We start from the raw sequence: 10,215 nt of genomic DNA on the forward strand, positions 1-10,215 counted from the left end.
TTTCCTCAAGCTCTATTTCCACTGGAAGGTGCACTCCCTATCTACACACCTGGTTGACCACCAAGTGCACGACTAAGGTTCAACTCAACTAATCTGGCTTTCGCCATGACTATCTCCACTAAAGGTGGCTCAAACACCCTCACTCCTCCACTAATGCGGTCATTCAAACCTCTCAAGAAGTGTTGAACAAGAATATCCTTGTCATTACCTATCCCGGCATATTGTTTGAGCTCATAGAACCTATGCTCATACTGGTCTACTGTCATCCCATACTGACGCAAGGCATAAAACTCATCTGCTCGAGTTTGCCTCCACTGGGGTGAGAGAAATCTTGCCCTGAATCTCTCCAGAAATAGTTCCCATGTGATGGTGTTAATGCATACACCGATCTTCTCCTCCTCTAATCTTCACTAGATTGAAGCAAATTTATTTAGACGCATAATAGCACATCTTGCCTTGGTGTTACTGCTGTATGGAAACATAGCGAAACACCGGTCCAAGCTGATAAGCCAGGTCTCTGGCTCAAGACCAGTACCCATACCATCAAAGTAAGGAGGATTGGACCTCATCAAGTCCTTTATGTGACCCAAGGAAGGTAGATCTCGGATAGCTGGAATCTCCCCTCGCCTTGGTGATCTCTCTCTCTCTCTCTCTCTCTCTCTCTCTCTCTCTCTCTCTCTTTCCTCTAGAACCTGTTGAAGTGGCTCATCAACCAGAGCATGAATAGGCTATTCAAACTCAGGCCTTTGGCCTAATCTAGCTAGAACCTCCTGAAACATTTGTCTCAGCTCTTCCCTTTTGAGAACATGTTCTCCTACATGCTGAGAGTTCTGATGAACAGATTGTTCCTGCTCTTGATGAACTAACTGTTCCGGCTCAATGCTCACATGAGTGGGTGGTGGTGAAGGACTATGATGGTCAAAACCACAGCCCCATCCTACACCTCTGCCTCCTTTGCAACCACCCATACGACCAACTCCTCTAGCTTTCCTAGCCATGACCTAGTACCATAAAAGAGAAAACGGTTCAGATCTATAGCAAGGATAAGACAACAAAGATACAAACATTATGACCTAAGCAAGATGGTCAACTGAAAGGAACACTACAAACCCAGAGTACCCAGTGTTGAAACCTGGCTCTGATACCAAATGTAATGCCCCACCAGGAACCCTAAAGGAAAACAACACAACTAGGCAACTAAAGGGTGAAATAATAATTTTTTTTGTTAAAGACTAAGTGCACTAACTAAAACCATTGCACGTTTAACAACACAATGGAAGTCTACCATATGTTTTCCTAAGGGTAACCAATGAAGATTAATTTCATAGATTATATTAACACCACAATTAATCCATTTAATTAGATAAATTGAAAACTTAAGTTTAAAACTACACATACATCCAAATTTCATAATAAAGAAATAAAAGTATTCCAATGTATCCAATTTCCATAAACCATTTAAACATAAGATCAAAACAATAACATTCATTTCACTAAAAAAGTAATATTACAATATCCATAAATACATGGCTTCTAATAATACCACTGATTACAAAGATACAATATCAAGGTTACATAAAAGTTTGATACAATGACCACAAGGTCTCAACTAAACAATGATCTTGAACAAGAGCTGGTACATAAACCATGAACCAAGAAACACCAGCGAAGCCTTTCCTCGCCTAAAGATACAATCCAAAACATCCGATGGGAAGTGGCACTACCACCCGACCATGTGACCCCGAAATGGAACCACCCCACCGTGCTAGGAGATAGTAGAAAATCCTCAAGCAAGCAAAGTAAGACAAGTATGAAAGGACTACAAGACTCTGCAAACATCCATGTGACTCAACTCACAAAACACTAGTGACTCTAAGAAGAGAGTGTCATCGCATAGCTTGATGGTTACCATGGTACAGCCTCCATAGGTCCCGGCCCCCATCCTCGAGTTTCTCTTAGTAACCTCTTTCGAGACTCGGGTTCCAACTAAGTCTCATGTGGACCCTACCAATCCTTTCGTGAAGACAAGGTGGTAAGTTTGTCATTCCAGGCCTTCTCATAACATTATGAGCCCTGTACAAGCACTCACCTATGCACAAGGTACATTTATCTTAATTAATATTTAATCTATCCACCCCCTAATCAATTATTAGGTTATCACTTTTTAACTAACTTTCGACGGGTTATCCTATCATCCACTTTGGGCACAACCCCCGCTTGAAAGCCACTCTCTCTCCTAGGACACTAACAGGAAATGTTTCTCTCTATGAGAACTCTATGGTGAAACAGACAACCATAAACAATCCTGACAAGCACAGGTGAAGGATACACAAATACCAACCCAAGACTGACCATTTGGACAAAAACACACAATGGCTCATATCAAATGGGTTATACAACAACACCTAGTCTAGGAGAAATAATAACATAGGACACAATGACAATTCAACCAGAATACCAATGAAATTTAAGCTTGATTGAAAACACCATTTACACAAGATCCTAATACAAGCAATCTTTTCTTAAAATAGCCAAAGCATAAATTATTTGTGAATAAAGATTTTTTCAATAATAAGAAAATACCACTATTTAAAAATAAAAATCCTTCTTGTCATTTGTCCAAAAAGATTTAAAATAAAAATAATTCTCCTAATGTATTTTCAACATTTTTATAAAAATTATAAGCTCTATTCCTGAAACATTCCAAACTGTAATTAAATAATATTTAAAATATTATAATAACTACCATAAGAAAAACATATCTAATATATAAATATATATATAAACACATATATGAATACACATATATCTATTTATATACATATATACATAATAAATTTTATTTATCCAACCCTTGGGTACGAAACCCGAGACAGTCATACCGCAGTATGCACAGAGGTTAGAAATTAATTTTAAAAATTAAAACCACTTTTAAATTTTTTAAAAGCCCTTAGCACTATAGCCTAAGCTACCACCGATAGTTAGTACTACCGTCCGGTAGCACTGCTATCATTGACAGTACTGTGTACTACCGTAGGTAGTATGCCCTACCCTTTATTTTTTTTAATTTTTAATTTTTATTTTTTAAAATTTATTATTATTATTTTTTTAATATTTTTTTTTAATAAAATTTTAACAGTAATAATAAAAAACAATATTTCTCCAATAACTCCATTTTCACAGAATTTAATCCTTCATCATATATATATATTTTTTAAGATTTAATTAACCCAAATAAATTTAATGTGTAATTAAATTTATTTTCTTAAGGTAATAAAACCATTTCTCAGACAAATATCCTTTCTCACAAATATTTCAATTTCCATGCACCCTAAAATCTTGACAAATTTTCTATAATAATTTCTCTTAATTTTCTCAAAATTACATAATTCCCATAAATTAGAAATACACATTAGGCATGGATTTTAAAATAAAACTTGAATTCACCAGAAGAGGGTTTGCATTTAAAAATAACTTTACACACACACATCAATCAGAGAAAAAAAATAGAAATATTTACTAAAACCCACAACTAAGAAATCATCCAACTTGGTAAAGCTTTCCTGGAAGAAATCTGTAGAAGAGCCCTAATCCCTTCAATAACTTCCAATAAATTTTTCACCTAAATTCTAGACCTGTTCTTGTATAATTAAAATAAAGACCTAACCCCTATTTAAACTAAAATTCTAGGTTCAATAGTTTTTTCACAAAAAACACATAAATTTAGAATAATAGTAATTTTTATTTTATTTTCTAAATTTATCAGAAAAGATAAGTTAATATGCAATAATTAAAAAAAAATATTATTCTTTCTTTTTCTTTTCTCATGCACATTAATTAATTTTCTAAATAAAGAATTAAAACAATATTTTAATTCTAATTAATCCTTTTATTCATTTATTTAATAATTTCTTTAATTAACTAAATTTATAATCTCAATGCATAAACAATACAATAATGAGATAATTTCATAAACTTAATTAATTAATTAATTAAATCCACTAAAACACTCAAATTAAATAAATCTCAAGCAATTACCCATAAAAGATAAAATGACAAAATACAAAGACCGAACTAACTGACAAGATGACCAACTGATGACACTCGTACAAGTGTAACTGAGTAAAAATAGGGTCAACTACTATCTCCTCCACTTCCATCGAAAAATGTAAGGCATGCTCAGACCTATGAAGCCAAGTGGAGATGATACCCCGTACCTACCCGATACTTGTACCCACAATATCCTGCATCACTGAACCACACATGCATATTGTAGCGTCCTAAAATTGCGACACTTGCAATTTCGACTGCATTTCGGTCTTCACGATGGCGATGCAACACGGAACCTGAATGGAGACCCCGAAACCTGTCTACGACACCAAAAACTGCATTTTCTTGCACCCTGGCCTGATCCTCCTTTGCACCCTACTGTCCCGGGAGGTGGGACCAGGGCACCCAGTGCCCTAGTCCCTGGCCCTATTTTGGGCCCGATCTCCTATGGGGCTTCGGGTCTTTTTATTTGCAAATTGGAAAATTATCTTTCCTTGTCGGCCCAAGGTCGGAAAAATCAGTCTTTTAACCCTAATTGACAAGTATATAAACTCCATTTCCTCTCCCATTTTGGAGAAGGAGGACATATGTGTACAAGACGTGGAAATGATACTCAAGCATTCAAGCATTCAAGCATTCAAGCATTCCTTCAAGCAATTGATCATTCCAAGTCTCCATTCAAGGCTAAGTGTTGCATTCAAGACAAGGATTCAACCATTGAAGAGGAGATCACATACTACAACATACAACATACAACATACAACAACATCTATACCTTCACACATAAGGATACAAACATCCTTACAACAAGGTATTAGTACTTGTTTTACATTATAAACATTTACATTTACAACATTTCTCATTTCTTGGTTAATTCCAAAACCGGGGTTTGACCTAAGGGCAAACCCCTAATCCCTAACCCCCCAATCGTCTTCGCTTTTCTGTGTGTAGGTTGTAGGTACGTGGCTGAAATTGAAGATCTGGAATCCTTGTGTAGAGACGAACAGATCCCCCTTCGTTTCGCGGATTTTTCGGAGGACCGTGTGTACGCCGGGCGCCATCGTCCCATCAACTTTTGCTCAAATTTGCAGGACAGCGCCATATCGACATTTTACTGCTAATTCCAGGTCCACAGCTTCATCCTATAGCCCTATCTCAGTTTATAAGCGAATCTTTCTCACTTTCCATGCGTTCCTAGCTTAATCATTCTATCTACATTCTTTACAAAAGAGGGTAGCCTTGCTGTCTTAACCCTTGAAACTCATTTAGAATCCAATCTTGCCTTGTTGTGGGATTGGATCTTGTGGGTTTCAACCCCTCTTTTGAATGTAAAGTCTCCCCTAAGTGAAAACCGTCAACCCTAGCGACCTCTCTTCTCTCTCCTTGGAGTTGGAAGAGGGGAGAGCAACTAGGGTTCGATCATTTTTCGCTTTACATTTTGGTGAACCTGACGTGAACATCCTTTCTGATTATTCATGGTTAGATCTGAAAATTGGATTCCTTGATTACATTTCCATGTTTGATCTTTTGCAAAATTTTAGAGGTTAATTGCATAAAAAACCCTAAATTTTCTTTTTGGAAATTGAACTTGTGAAATGTTTAATTGCTAATGCTTATTTTAGATCTGCTCTTCTATTACAAATTATCAGTTCATATTTGTGCTTTAATTTTGAAAATTAAGTGGTTAAGTGTCAAAACCCTAATTTTTGAAACCCTCTTGATTCAACCTTTGTCCGACAATTTTACTGATCAAAACATCTCCAAATCAGCTGTAACTTTGGATTCCGCAATAAAATCACAATATCTTTCATCCCTGAAAATTTGGAAAAAAGTTGCAAGGACCGTGTGCACTCCGAGCGCCATCGTCCCCGACATTTTTTTCGAAATTTCAGGAGCTAGATCTTACTATATTTTTCTGCTAAAATCCATAATTTTGGCTGATTTTATCAATTCTAACACTTTCAAAATTACAGTCAAAGTTGGTCTAGTGATTGCTTGGATTAAGGCTCCTAATCATTCAAAAATTGGTGAAACTGAAATTCATGTCAAAATTGTGTTTCTTACTGTCCTAAATCTGAAAAGTGTGTTGGCATTCATTCGAAATTTCAGTGCTTTATTCAGATTTTTACAATTTGTGACTTTTGAAATTAAGTGCTTGATTACAACAACGTTGATTTCCGCTTTCAAAATTGAATTTTGCGTGAAATTGAGTCAACTTTTAAATTTCAAAACTTGCATTGCTTTTGGCATTCCCTCTAAAATCATAAAATTCAAAATTTCAGTTTCCCTCTCTTTTCCAAAATTCAAATTTTGCTTTTTTCGACAATCTTGGTAGTGTTCAATTTTGAGGTTGCAACTTTAATTTGGCCTATCTACAGATCGTAAAATCACTCAATTTTTTCAGATTAGCTCTAAAATCATCATACCTTTCATCCTTGCAAATTTCGAAAAAAGTTGCGAGGACCGTGTGCACTCCGAGCGCCACGGTCCCTGACATTTTTTCCAAAATTTCGGGAGACTGTCGTGATTGCATTTAACAGCTTAAATCTAGAAGATTTTACTGAAATTTGCTACCTCTAAAATCAAAATTTTCTCTCCCTCTCTAGTGCATGAGTTTTACAACAATAAGCCCTACTTACACTATACCCGTTAGACGAAGCCGTAAAATTAAGTCTTTCTGAGGTTTAACTACCGAGGAGATGGAACCTAATTTGAGTAGCCTTTTTAATGAGGACATGGGTAATTCCTCTCATCCTCCTAATGATGAAGAAGCTCTCCATGAGGTTTCTGTAGAACAACTTGCGAAATTGGATAACCAATTTGATGATTTTCAGCAATGGATGTCTCACGAGTATCCTGATAGTCAAGCTCTTCCTTTAATTGAGGGTCTAAAACATATGCTTCAAAGTGATGAGAATGGAATTGATATTTTGCATGCTATTGCACACATTGTGGATTCGAATGTGATGCCTATGAAGACTTGTGCCGAAACTTTAGGTTATACAGAACCTCCCACTCAAGTCAATCGTTCTGTTCCTCTGACAACTTCTATTGCTAGCATACCTACCTTTACATCAAACATAATGACTACCTCTATACAAGACATTCCACCTATGATCACTAGTCATGGGGGCAATCCTTCCTCTTCAATTAACCCTCTTCCTTCATTTAATCCGACTTCTTCATTTATTCCTTCAATGAGTATTCCTATTACATCTCCACAAATGAACATGACGCAAGGGGGCAATTCATTCAACCATTCCATTCCTCCTTGTAGTGTTCCTCCTTTCCAATCATCTCCTATGACTAACTATCATAGTGTCCCACCACCTTACTCTCTACCTTCTTTCAATAACATAACACCTCCATCTCAATCTAACACATGTAATATGAATTCTTCGACTGAAGCGACCATTAACAATCTTGCACAAACTGTCTCTTCTTTACAGCAACAAATTGCCTCTATGAATCAATCTAAGTTTAGTGTGCCCACATTTGATGTTGCGAGCCCACTTTCTCTTGACATTGTTCGAGCTATCCCTCCTAAACATGTTGAAATCCCACATTTGGAGCTTTATAATGGTAAAGGTGATCCTCTAACACATGTTAAGACTTTTCAAACAATATGTACCGATTTTGCTTATGACCAAAGGTTGCTTGCAAAACTGTTTACTAGAACATTAAGAGATAAAGCCCTACAATGGTATTGCTCGTTGCCTTCTTATTCTATTACTTCTTTTGAACAACTTGCAAATGCTTTCATTCAACAATTTCAAAACAATATAAGTCCTAAAGTTACTTTGATTGATTTAATGCATTGTAAACAAGGTGTTAAAGAAAAAGTGACTGATTTCATTGGTAGATATAAGCATTTGTATGCTCAAATTTCTTTTCCAGTGCCTGACAATGATATTCAAAGAATCTTTATTTCTAATTTACAAAAAGATATTCGAGACAAACTTCTGTTTTCTGAGTTTACTTCTTTCCAACAGTTGTGTGCAACTCTTCACAATTATCAACTGACTGTGAGTCAAATGGAACAATCACATCCTATGGCTCCGAGTGATAAGGGTGATAGCAGTCAACAACCATTTGGAAAGTTTAAACCGAACAGAGATTCCATCAAATTCAATGAAAACATCATCAACAACAATGTGAATGCAGCATCAGGCGTGCCTCCTATTTCTAAGTTTTTCAAGAAAGAAAGAAAGTTTACTCCTTTGAATGAATCATTGCATAGTATTATGAATAAGTTATTGGAACAAAATGTGCTTACTCTTCCTCCTATAAGGCAAATTGATCCTGCAAAGATTAATTCACCTTATTTTGATAACAAATCTTTTTGTCAATTTCATCGTCAACCTGGGCATGATACTGAAAAATGTTTTGCTTTAAAGGGTAAAATTCAAGATTTGATTGATAATAATACTATCTCTATTTCCGGAGTGAATGATAAAGGCAACACATCTGTAGCTCCTCCTAACCAAAATCTTCATATTTTTACTTATCCATTACCTTCCCATACCTCTAATGCGATTGAGGCTAACGATTCCTCTTTCTCATCTGATGGTCTTGTGTCTATGACTCCGAATGTGATTAACTTTGTAGAGCAGCAAGAAAACCCTAAAGAACCTTCCATCACATTTGATTCTAGTGAAACTATCAGGGCACTTGATGGTCCTTTATACATAGTTGCAAAAGTCAAGAATACACCTTGCCGTGGAGTGCTTATTGATCCTTCATGCATGGTTAATGTTATTACTGAAGAATTTCTTTTTACTTTGCAATTGAATCAAGTGATCTATGACAAAACAGATGTGATTGTGAAATTATTTGATGCATTTTCTTCTCCTGCAATTGGTTCTATTACATTACCTATTGAAGTTCATAACAAATCCCTTGATGTGAACTTTGCTATTATTCCTTCTTCTGAACAATATCATGTGAAGCTAGGCTATCCTTGGCTATCTTCCATGAAAGCTATTGCTTCTCCTATTCACAAGTGTTTGAAATTTCCTCATAATGGTGAAGTTGTTACTATCAATCATAGTCTCTTTAAACCAACTGAAAGAACTTCTAGCGTTCCTATTGATTATTTTTGGCCTAAACAATTCCAATCCCTTCCTCCGCGAAGTGATCATCTTTTCAAATCTTATCAAAAGTGGAAAACAGATATGATCTTATCTCTAAGTGAACCTAGAACACCCAAACTTGATATTCCTATCGTTCTTGAGAAGGAAGTTCTTCCTTTGAAAGATAAAACTAATGTCTTTCCTCAAGAAGATTCCCAACCCATTCCTATGGATGTAACTATGTCTATGCCTAATAAACTTTCTAAAAGTAGACCTATACCTCCTCGTCATGATGGACTTGGTCTCCTTCCTAAACCAAATATTCCTCCTTTATATGGAGCAGTTCCTCCTCCTTCCTGTTATAGAGAGAAGAGACCTTCTTCTTCTTCTATTATTCAGCCTAAGAGACCACAAACTAAACACCCAAGTGATAAGGATGAGAACATTCCTCCTCCTCAATCTTCTCCACTTCCTACTAAGACTAGACGAAATTGATCTGCACGTGAATGCCGATGAAAGCGTCCTCTTAGAGCTCAAGCAGCTGCTTCTCAAACTTTGCAATCTCCAAAAACACCTTCAACAAGCATTATTCCATTTTCTCCAAAATCTCCTAAACATAAGATGCATGATGGTCTTGATCTTGTGCGAGTTAAAGATCCTATTTTTATAAATCTTAATGATGATATAGATGAAAATGTTATTCATGATGGAAATGTTACTTCTCTTGCTTCTGATAGTGAATATGAACTTGTTGATATTGATAACCATTTATCTAACGAATTTTCTAAAGCACTTATCCTAGCTCCTAGACAAGAACAACGTGGCTTGGAACATGAACATAGCCCTTGTTTGGATCTTGTGATAGCTCCATCTGCTGTGTTGGATGTTCCTCCTCTAGCGTGTTCCCTGCCTTCCCGAAACATTGATCAGCAAGATCGGGGGGTAGATGACGTGCTAGACTAGTTTCATTAGCATAGCAGATTCTCTCCTCCTCTCTTTTGTTACTTCTTCTATATGTTATTCTCATTCTTCTATTTGTTGTCCTTAGTGTTGTCTACTTGAGGACGATGCAAAGCATTGAGATCTCTTTTGG

This window comes from Cryptomeria japonica, unplaced genomic scaffold (assembly GCF_030272615.1).
Source record: "Cryptomeria japonica unplaced genomic scaffold, Sugi_1.0 HiC_scaffold_25, whole genome shotgun sequence".
In the NCBI taxonomy this organism is placed as follows: Eukaryota; Viridiplantae; Streptophyta; class Pinopsida; order Cupressales; family Cupressaceae; genus Cryptomeria; species Cryptomeria japonica.